We start from the raw sequence: 12,403 nt of genomic DNA on the forward strand, positions 1-12,403 counted from the left end.
GCTTTGAATTTCTTTAGATTTCTAAATTTATATCTCTTCCTTGCGATTTACGAGTCGTTACTTGAAATACAAAGGAAAAATGAGCTTTTAAGCACATTGAATCTCCTTAAATTTCTATCTTAGCTATTTTTTAATTCATAGGTTATAAATTTAGTTCAAATCAAACACAGATTTTAAGAGATATGCATCGGTTCTTCTTGGCACTTCGTAGACATATCTAAAGCTATGATCTATATTAGCCAAGGGTTCTTGCTTTTAGACTTTAAACCCAAGTCCATTCATCATAGCAAACATATCCGAGGAAAACTGATTAGAGAACACCAACACTATAGTAAGGCAAACCAAACACTAAGCAGCTTACCTTAGATAAAACGTACTAGGGGTGCTAATACCTTCCCTTTACGCAACCAGTCTATTGCCTTAGAATCTCTGAAAGACTAGTTACGTTTTCTAGTAACTACAATACTAGGTGCCGACTCTCTTTTTCACAAAATAAAGACCCCGAAATCAATTCCCCACTCCGAGAAGGGTCACCGCGATATCGAGCTCTCGAGAGGTTGCAACATTGGGAATGAGGCTTTTAAAGCATTCTGAATTTCCTTAGATTTCTAAATTTATATCTCTCTTCCTTGCGATTTACGAGTCGTGAACACTTGAAATACTAAGGAAAAAATGAGCTTTTAAGCACATTGAATCTTTTTAGATTTCTATCTTAGCTATTTTTTAATTCATAGGTTATAAATTTAGTTCAAATCAAACACAGATTTAAGAGATCTGCATCGATTCTTCTTGGCACTCTATAGACATATCTAAAGGTATGATTTATATTAGCCAAGGGTTCTTGCTTTTAAACTTTAAACCCAAGTCCATTGATTATAGCAAACCTATCCCAGGAAAATTGATTAAAGAACACCAACATCATAGTAAAGTAAATCAAACACCAAGCAGCTTAACTTAGATAGAACGTACTAGGGGTGCTAATACCTTCCATTTACGCAACCAGTCCATTGCCTTAGAATCTCTAAAAGACCAGTTAGGTTTCTTAATAACCATAATACTAAATGACGACTCTCCTTTTCACAAAACAAAGACTCGAAATCAATTCCCCGCTCCAGGAAAGGTCACCACGATATCAAGCTGTTGAGAGGTTGCGACATTGGGAATGAGCTCACAAATATATATATATATATATATATATATATATATATATATATATATATATATATATATTACAAGACATTACATACTCAAGCATTGCAAATGAATCAGATTACCGAGGCAGTGAGCTGTAAATTATTTCTATAATCAATATGTGAAAATAAATATTGTGAAAGCAATACATTGAATATCCAGTAATTGTGTGAAAAATAACATGGCAGCTGAAAGCCAGAAGAATTTTAGATCAAGCCCTTATGGTAACTTGCAATTTCAAATGGATTGATTCGTGTCCATCACAGAACAATATTACAAGCTATGGAAGATAAATTGAGGTAAAAAAAATTGAACAATGTGACGAGATAACCTTAGCTCATTCACTTCCCATTTTATCAAAAACAGTCGGTGACCAGACAGCCAAATCTTCACCAGAATGTCCTTTGTCCAAGAATGGGTGGAAGCCTTCTCATCTTCCACGAGGATTTACTAGCTGAGAAAATACAGCACTAGTGGCAGCGTGGCAGCGTGGCAGCGTCCTCAGCATCATCGTCTGTTCCAGACTTCCCTCCATCAATTATACTTGCGCTGTTATCAAATTGTTCGAGTGGTGTCAACGGAATGCCTGGGATATGGTTTGTGCTGTTATCTTCAGGTTTCATGAGTGCAGATGAGGTCTCCTCAAGCTGAAGAGCATTCTCGAGATTCCATAAGACGTCTCCCATTGATGGCCTGTCAACTCCATGCTCTGCAAGGCATTTCTCAGCTGTCTCCCCAAATTTCTTGAGAGAAGCTGGATTCACCTTACCTGCTAGATTGGAGTCCATGATTTGATCCAACATACCCTTCTTCTGCCAGGTCATTGCCCACTCTGCTATATTGACTTGTTCCCTCGGGAGAACAGGGTTTAGAGCCGGTCTGGTGCAGAGAACTTCAATTAGAACCACTCCAAATGAATACACATCTGACTTCTCTGTGAGTTGTTGCCTTCTGAAGTACTCAGGATCAAGGTAACCAAAGCTACCCTTAACAGCTGTGCTCACATGGGTCTGATCAAGAGCCGGGCCTGTTTTTGAGAGGCCAAAATCAGCAACTTTGGCCACGAAATTTTCATCCAACAGAATGTTTGTTGTCTTGACATCTCGGTGAATAATGCTTTGAGCGGCACCTGTGAGGAGATAATGCAGGCCCCTGGCAGCCCCAATGCATATTTCTAGTCGTTGCTTCCATGATAGAGGTGGTAGATCAGTTCCATATAGATGGCTCCTAAGGGGTCCATTAGCCATGTATTCGTAGACAAGAATCATTTCTGACCGCTCATCACAATAGCCAATAAGAGAGACAAGATGACGGTGGCGAAGCTTAGATAACATTTCAATCTCAGTTCGGAATTCAGCAAGACCTTGTTCGGATCTGGGATTTCCTCTTTTGACAGCTACTTTAGTTCCATCTTCAAGGGTTCCTTTGTACACCCTGCCAAAACCACCAACCCCAAGAAGCAGGCTCTCATCGAACTCGTTCGTTGCATCGAGGATTTCTTGGAATGTGAAGAGCCGACCGAGATTAGAGGAAGCCAATGAGATGCAGCTTGCCGTTCCACTCTTTTGAGAAGTTGTGGACATCTTGGTCATGGTCTGAGGGTTTCTATATAATGGCAATGGCAGCCATGGATGTGCCTGGTGAGTCGTAGTCTTTGACCTGTGTGCTGCCAAGCAACAGCAACAGAGACCAATCAAACCAAAAATAACCACAGCTCCAACAATCGAACCAATAATAATTCCAATCTTGTTTTTCTTCGATGGTGATTGAGGAAGGAGGCTCTCAACAGATGAAAGCCCATCCAAGCTTTTAGCTTCATTGCTGATTTTGAAAATCTCCAGCCCATTCATAGTTGCATTTGTCAAATTTGTTGTTAAATCTGGACCAACACTTACAGTGAAAGTATCTGAATCTACTGATGCATTGGAGACAAAGTCTCTGTAATAGGGTACACTCAAGCCACCGGTAAAGGTTGAGAGGTCAAGACTCTCAACGGCATTTTCATCATTTATATACAGATTGAACACAAGATTGTTCAGAGCCTTACTCACAATGTCACATAAATGTACCCGCACAAAATAGCGGAAGTTTTGATTGATAGAGAACACCCAAGTAATGTTGAAGTTCATGTCGGCTACATTTGCAACTCCCATCACATCAGCGGAGGCATAAACCCTATCTGGTGCTATTTCAGTAGTGACAGCAGGTGGATATCTTATGGATGCAGGGTTAACTGAAACATTCAATGCAGAGCTGTTCACATGGAGATATTTGGCATCATTCTCCCAAATTCTTCCAAGAGTATCATTTTCTGCAGTGATCGACGGACCTCCAGTGTTTAACCGGAAAACAGTTTCGAAGGCAAGTTCAGAAAGACCACTAAAAGGGGTAGATGGATTTATAGCTACTGCCTGGTCTGGAAAGACTTCATCAGGGATAGAAACAACTTCGATTGCATTAATAAATGTGACAGAATTGTTTGAAGGAACGAAGGAAAGGGTCAAAGTATCAGAAGTCACATTGACTGCGTACTCCTTGAACATGTAAGAACCATTATAATTCTTGAATGTGAAATTGTTCAAAAGTACAAAATCGTCTGTGGCTACAGTGATCAACGCAGACATCAAGTTTTGGCCTGAGTTTGGAATAGGGTAAAAATAAAGACGGATCCAATGCCTACCTTCTTGCTTAATATCAAATTTGTAAGACGATATGCCTGACAAAATTCGAGCAGAGTGGTAGATAGGAGATGGGAAACTAGAATTGGACTTAGCAACAACAGAAGTTCCAGTGTTTAAAGTGAGAGAAGAATGCCCTGAGTCAGGAACATAAGTTTTTCCTTGGAAGATGACATTTTTTGAAGAACCACAAGCCACCAAGTAGTTATCAGGAGGAGTGAATGCAGCAAATGATCCACTATGACCAAGGAACTCCAATAAAACATAAGCAACAACTACAGGTAACCAGCTCACTAGTTTCATGCTCACCATTTGCAATATCCCAAATCCTCGAGCTCCTAGCAAGCCAAATAATGCACAAGTCCCAACTCAAAAAAGAAAAAAAAAAACGAAAACTAGAACTGCCTAGCTCCCAAACCCCAATCCCTGAGGCCTTAAGAACCCAAATGCTAGGAACTAGCTCCCCGATCACTAAATGCCTCAAAAACAATATCCGCACAAACCTCAGATCTATCTAGACCAACTTCAACCAAGCTTAGCTCTATGAAAAAACACAGTAATTAAGTACAAAAGAATGCAATCTACATTATTGCAAAGACAAAAACTTTTTGCTGAAATAGACACTCTTACCTCAAGAAGAAAACCAAAAAGGAGAGAAACTGAGGGAGAGTGAATTGGGTTGAAGCCAGAGATCAAAGTCCAGTTGATATTGGATGCATGTCACCGTGAAAACCCATCATGCAGAGAGTGATGACGTGTTTGAGTATGTAACTGTAGCTATTTTTTAAATTATTTTTTATTTATATTGTATTAAAATAATAATTTTTTATTTTAAAAAAATTATTTTTATATTAATGTATTAAAATAATTTAAAAATACTAAAATTATATTAATTTTAAAAAATAAATAAATAAATCTCAAATATTTTTAAAAATATTTTTAAAACAGAAATAAATTTATCATTAATGTTGCACCAACCCTTTCCAGGCTGGTGCTCAGGCTGTCCTTTACCTGGGAAAAAGGAGGACCCCACAAGAAGAAGAGAAGGGATCTGAAACTTCTTGCTTCATTCAAAAAAAACCTCCGTCTCTCTATCTGTTCATTGAATTCATGTTTCATAGCTTGTATTTCAAAATTTTACTGCTGTTAAATAATATTTATATAGTTTTATTTATTAAAGGTAGAGTAATATTTTCAATTTAATTTATATATATTTTATTTATATTTAAGTTAAGACTAAATATTCATAATATACAGATTATTCAGAATTCTAGCTTTCTTTTTGTGTTTGATCTTAGTTATTTTAATATGGTATCAGAGCTAGTTTTATGGAACGAGGCTTAATCCCGAACATAGCTTCGCGGATCCAACTTTGGTATTTTGTCAAAAAAATTTGGAGTGAGATTTTGTCTTTCGCTTCTACAAAATTTGGTATTTCGTCAGTTTTTGCAATTATTTTGGTATTTCGTCTTCCCTTCAACTTTTGTAATTTGGTATTTGCGTTCAGTTTCTGGAAATTTGTTTTGTGTTTAGGAGTAATCATATAATTTTGAGAAGATATTTGTTTAGTTTCTGCAATCTCTGTTTAGTTTCTGCAATTTGGTATTTTGTATTCCGCTACTGTTGCATTTTGGTTCTCTGTAATTGTTGATTATGGCTACTGAAAGAGATTTTCGCTTCAGTCTATGAGTGTGAGGTTGGATGGAAAGAACTATTCGTATTGGAGCTATGTAATGAGAAATTTTCTTAAAGGTAAGAAGATGTGGGGATATGTTAGTGGAACTTATATGATACCTAACAATATTGAGGAAGGAGATGTTGTTTTGATGGATACATGGGAGGCAAATAATGCAAAGATCATTACTTGGATCAATATTAATTCTGTTGAGCATTCGATAAGTACGCAGTTGGCGAAGTATGAGACAGCAAAAGAGGTTTGGGATCATCTGCAAAAGTTAATTACACAATCAAATTTTGCAAAACAGTATCAATTAGAGAATGACATACGAGCTCTTCATCAGAAGAATATGAGTGTTCAAGAGTTTTATTCTGCCATGACAGATCTTTGGGATCAATTGACTCTTACAGAATCAGTAGAATTAAAGGCATGTGGTGCCTATATTGAGCGTAGAGAGCAGCAACGATTGGTACAGTTTTTAACAGCACTTCGCAGTGACTTTGAAGGATTTAGAGGTTCAATTCTGCATCGTTCTCCACTGCCTTCTGTTGACTCTGTTGTCAGTGAGTTATTGGCTGAAGAAATACGTCTTCAATCTTATTCTGAAAAGGGAATTCTTTCTGCTTCAAATCCTTTTGTACTAGCAATACCTTCTAAACCATTCTCTAATCATCAAAACAGCCTTACACAAGTGTTGGCTTCGATGAGTGCAGTTTCTGTAAGCAGAAAGGTCATTGGAAGGCTTAGTGTCCTAAGTTGAGACAATAGAATCAAGCTTGGAAGTCTGGCAGTCAGTCACAATCTAATGCTCATGGACCACCTCGGGGTTATAAACCACCACACCATAATACTGCAGCAGCAACTTCCCCAGGCTCTATTACCAATCCCAATACTTTGGCTTAGCAATTTCAGAAGTTTCTCTCATTGCAGCCACAAGCAATGTTCGCTTCTTCTTCCATATGTCAGTTGCCTCATAGTTCTTCAGGTATGTCACACTCTGAATGAGTCTTGGATTCTGGTGCTTCCTATCATATGTCTCCAGATTCCTCATCTTTTACCTCTGTTTCCCTTTTGTCCTCCATTTTTGTTATGAATGTTGATGGCACTCTTATGCCCTTAGCAGGTGTTGGTTCTGTTGTCACACCTCACATGTCTCTCCCTAATATTTATCTTATTCCAAAACTGAAATTGAATCTTGCGTCTGTTGGTCAAATATGTGATTCTGGTGATTATTTAGTCATGTTTTCTGGTTCTTTTTGTTGTGTACAGGATCTGCAGTCTCAGAAGCTGATTGGGAGAGGCCGTAGGGAGAATGGACTATATATTTTGGATGAGTTAAAAGTGTCAGTTGCTGCTGCCGCTGCCGCTGCTGCTACTACTACTGTTGATTTGTCTTCTTTTTGTTTGAGTCTTTCATTTTCTAGTTTTTATTTATGGCATTCCCATCTAAGTCATGTTTCGTCTTCTCGTTTGAGATTTTTGGCATCCACAGGAGCTTTAGAAAATTTAAAAACTTATGACATTTCAGATTGTAGTGGATGTAAACTAGCAAAATTTTTTGCTTTACCTTTTAATCGAAGTATTTCTGTTTCTTCTTCACCATTTGATTTGATTCATTCTGATGTATGGGGACCTTCTCTTGTTGCCACAAAAGAAGGGTCTCGATATTATGTCTCTTTTATTGATGATCATACTTGTTATTGTTGGGTTTATTTAATAAAACATCGTTTTGAATTCTTTGAGATATATGCAGCTTTTCGAGCTCTTATCAAAACTCAACATTCTGCTGTGATCAAATGCTTTAGGTGTGATTTGGGTAGGGAATACATCTCTAATAAATTTTGCCAACTGCTTACCTTAGATGGAACCATCCACCAAACTTCATGTACAGATACTCCTGAGCAAAATGGTGTTGCTGAAAGAAAACATAGGCACATTATCAAAACTGCTCGTTCTCTCTTGTTGTCTGCTTTTGTTCCTAGTGAATTTTAGGGAGAAGCTGTTCTTACTGCTGTAAGTTTGATTAATACAATTCCATCTTCTCATAGTTCGGGTCTATTTCCTTTTGAAAAGTTATATGGGTATGTCCCTGATTATTCCTCATTTAGAGTATTTGGTTGTACTTGTTTTGTTCTTCATCCTCATGTAGAACACAGTAAGTTATCCTCTCGATCCGTTATTTGTGTCTTTCTAGGTTATGGTGAAGGTAAAAAGGGGTATCGTTGTTTTGATCCAATAACTCAGAAACTTTATGTGTCTCGTCATATTGTCTTCCTTGATCATATACCTTTCTTTTCTATTCCATCCACTACTCATAACCTGACTAAATCTGATATTATTCGTATAGATCCATTTTCTGAGGATTCTGGTAATGATACCTCTCCCCATATTCGATCGATTTGTACTCATAACTCTGCAGGTACTGATACTTTACTCTCTGGCACACCTGAAGCTCAATTCTCATCTACAGCCCCTCAAGCTTCATCTGAGACTGTGGGTCCACCTCCACGTCAGTCCATTCGTATTCGTAAGTCCACAAAACTACCAGATTTTGCTTATTCTTGTTATTCTTCATCATTTAATTCCATTTTAGCTTCTATTCATTGTCTCTTTGAGCCCTCTTCCTATAAAAATACAATTCTTGATCCGCTTTGGCAGCAAGTTATGGATGATGAACTTTTTTCTTTGCATAAGATAGATACTTGGGATCTGGTTCCTCTACCTCCTGGTAAGAGTGTCGTTGGGTGTATAAGATCAAGACTAATTCTGATGGGTCTATTGAGAGATACAAAGTTAGGCTGGTTGCAAAAGGATACTCTCAACAATATGGTATGGATTATGAGGAGGCATTTGCCACGGTTGCAAAAATGACTACTATTCATACTCTTATTGTTGTAGCTTCGATTCGTCAGTGGCATATTTCTCAGCTTGATGTTAAAATGCCTTCTTGAATGGAGATCTTCAAGAAGAAGTTTATATGGCACCCCTTCCTAGTATTTCACATGACTTTGGATATGTTTGTAAGCTTAAGAAAGCATTATATGGTCTCAAACAAGCACCCCGTGCTTGGTTTGAGAAATTCTCTATTGTGATCTCATCTCTTGGCTTTGTTTCTAGCAGTCATGATTCTGCTCTTTTTATTAAGTGCACTGATGCAGGTCGTATCATTATGTCTTTATATGTTGATGACATGATTATTACTGGTGATGACATTGATGGTATTTCAGTTTTGAAGACAGAGTTGGCTAGACAATTTGAAATGAAGGATTTGGGTTATCTTCGATATTTCCTAGGTATTGAGGTAGCATACTCACCTAGATATTACCTTCTTTCTCAGTCGAAATATGTTGCAGATATTCTTAAACGGGCTAGACTTACTGATAACAAGACTATAGATACTCTCATTGAGGTTAACGCAAGGTACTCTTCTTCTGATGGTTTACCTTTGATAGATCCTACTTTATACCGCATTATTATTGGGAGTTTGGTATATCTCACCATTACTCGTCCAGATATTGCATATGTTGTTCATGTTGTTAGTTAGTTTGTTGCTTCTCCTACTACTGTTCACTGGGCAGCTGTTCTTCGTATTTTGCGATATCTTCGGGGTACAGTTTTTAAGAGTCTTTTACTTTCATCCACCTCTTCCTTGGAGTTGCGTGCATACTCTGATGCTGATCATGGTAGTGATCCCACAGATCGCAAGTCTGTTACCGGGTTTTGTATCTTTTTAGGTGATTCTCTTATTTCTTGGAAAAGCAAGAAACAGTCTATTGTTTCTCAATCATCCACCGAAGCAGAATATCGTGCCATGACATCTACTACCAAATAGATTGTTTGGTTACGTTGGTTACTTGCTGATATGAGAGTTTCCTTTTCTCATCTTACTCCTATGTATTGTAACAACCAGAGTTCTATTCAGATTGCTCACAACTCAGTTTTTCATGAGCGAACTAAGCACATTGAGATCGATTGTCATCTTACTCGTCATCATCTCAAGCATGACACCATTGCTTTGCCTTTTGTTCCTTCTTCCTTGCAGATTGCATATTTCTTTACCAAGGCACATTCCATCTCTCGTTTTTGTTTTCTGGTTGGCAAACTCTCGATGCTTGTAGCTGCCACATCGTGAGTTTGAGGGGAGATGTTAAATAATATTTATGTAGTTTTATTTATTAAGGGTAGAATAGTATTTTCAGTTTAACCTATATATATTTTATTTGTATTTAGGTTAAAACTAAACATTCATAATATACAGATTATTCAGAATTCTAGCCTCCTTTTTGTATTTGATCTTAGTTATTTTAACAACAGCAATCTATTATTACTGCTTAATTAATACTAACGTTTAAGTTGTTGATTTAGGTGGTGAGGGTTCACTCTTCACACATATTCACACATATGACATGATTGTGACCATGAGTAGTTAAAAATATTTTTTTTAGAAATATTATAAAATAAAATAAAATATTTTTTAAAAATTATTTTTGATATCAACACATCAAAATGATTTGAAAATATATAAAAAAATATTTTAAACAAAAAAAATTAAAATTAAAAAAAACATGTTTTGCATCACATTTCTAAACACACTCTATAATTATCAGTTTAACAATTAATTGTTAAAGAAGACTGACAAAAACATATATATATATATATATATATATATATATATATATATATATATATATATATATATATATATATATATCTTCTCGGAGATGGATGCTATGTTTAATAAATTTTGGATAAGAATTTAACTCTGAAAATTATTTTGAATCAATGAATATTGAAAAAAATAAAAATTAAAGAGGCTAGTTTACAAATAAGTAGTTTCTCACAAAAAAAAAACAAGAAATTAATTGCTTGTTAAGAAGAGTTAAGTTCACTCTTGATGCTAGCGAAATATTGAGAAGAAGTTTTATTTATACGTAAAACTTAAAACCTAATATTTGTTTAGTCAACTTGAACATGTACACTTCTTCTATACTCATAATATTCTGATTAAATTCTTCCATGGCACCAGCTTTTGATTTTTTTTACTTATTAGATCAAATGTTTTTGTTGACGAAATACTAATGCTAACAGGTTATATGCTAATTCTAGAGAAATTGGTTTAGTTTTCAAGGATATTTGCTTCTTCTTCTTCTTTTCCCCCTGTCCTTGGAAGGGAAATGGTTGCTGTGCTGGGACCAAACGATCTTCGGGACTCGCTTTACGCGGCTTTGAGATGGAGAGGGGACAGACTTGGCGGCGTCAGGTAACGGTGTCCTACTGTTTGGCAGCACCGTTTGGGGCATGTGTCCTCCTCTAATTAATGGGATTGACGGCGTTAAATCTTTGTGAGTTCTCCACAGTTAGCCTTTTGTTTTTATTTATTAAGCAACTCCTCCAATATATAATAGGTTAATAGATATCATCAGTTTTTTTTTGTGTTATAAAAATATTTTTATTTTTATTTGTTTTAAAGTAATTTTTTTAGATGTTTTTAGATTATTTTGATATACTAATATCAAAAATAAAAAAATATTATTTCAATATATTTTCAAGCAAAAAAGACTTTGAAAAATAACCACTGTTATAATACTAAATGGACTCTAAATAACAAAGCTTGTGTGGCTAAGGTGTTTGAAAGTATGATAATGGTTATTTTTTAAAGTTTTTTTTCTTGAAAATATATTTAAATATTTTTTTATTTTTTTAAATTTACTTTTAACATCAACACCAAAATAATTTAAAATTTAAAATATATAATTATGAGGCGTCCAATCTAAAGTTCTTTTACCATCCTTATGGATCTAACACCCACTTAAAAAACAAATTAATTAACATGTTATCTCTTTATAAAGGATCAATGTCAATATAAAAAACAAGTCTCCTTTTTAAGAGAACAACGACAAGTTCTTCATCAATAACCAAAATAATAAGTCTTCTTTTAAAAGTGATCGATGTCAAGATTTAGTTTTTATGAATAATCAAACTGATAAGTCTTTTATTTTTAGAGAACGACATCAAATTTTCATGAAATAAGCAAAAATAAAAAATAAAAAAAAAAGATAAAAATAATTAGGATAATTAATAGCAATAAAAAAAATAAATTTAAGAAAAAATACATAATAAATGTATCCTTTTATAAGAAAGGATGATGTAAGGGTGATGTTGTTCTTTCTTTAATCATAATTAACGTCTTATTTGAATCTCTAGAGCCAATGCTTATTTTTAGAATTTCTAGTTTTTTTTAATTACTGAGTGACGACTTTAATTTTCCACAATATACATTTTAATTCCTGGCTACAACATTTACCGAGGTGCGACAAGTGTTATGGCAAGATGTATTAAACCAAAACTTAGAAAATGTTATAAGGTTTCAGGATGTCATAGTACCTGTAGCTTAAATTGTAAGTTCGCCACTAATCATATGGTAAGTTCTATATATTTTTACAGGTTAAAATTGAACGGAAAGAATATATCACAGTTCTATAAATAATGTGTTCTAAAATAAACTTGAGTTTATATATATTTAAAAATATAGACTCTAAAGTGATATAATGAAAATAAATATTGTTAAACGAAACAGTAAAAAGTTAGACTTTAAAATCAAATTTTTAGACAAGGAAAAGATAGTGAAGTGTGTAAGTACTGCCCATGTTGGTATGTTCTTCAGATCTTTTCAACGAATGGGCTTTCTTCCCTGCTCTATCTGCTTTTGGGGGTTTTGGATTTATAAATGCATCACTATCTAGTTTAGTTGTTTTTTTTTTTGTTTTTTTGATAAATAATTGGTATTCTTGAAATTGGATGTGTCATAATGCTTGAAAATAGAGAAATATTTTTATGTAAAGAAAACAAGAGGACA

At 35.1% G+C, this 12,403-nt stretch overlaps 1 pseudogene; it reads right to left on the reverse strand.

Annotated features, from left to right (window-relative positions):
* Nucleotides 1–1,377: 1,377 nt before the first annotated feature.
* On the reverse strand, nucleotides 1,378–4,492 carry LOC133700701 (receptor-like protein kinase THESEUS 1; annotated as a pseudogene).
* Nucleotides 4,493–12,403: the final 7,911 nt, after the last annotated feature.

This window comes from Populus nigra, chromosome 1, assembly GCF_951802175.1.
Source record: "Populus nigra chromosome 1, ddPopNigr1.1, whole genome shotgun sequence".
Taxonomy (NCBI): Eukaryota; Viridiplantae; Streptophyta; class Magnoliopsida; order Malpighiales; family Salicaceae; genus Populus; species Populus nigra.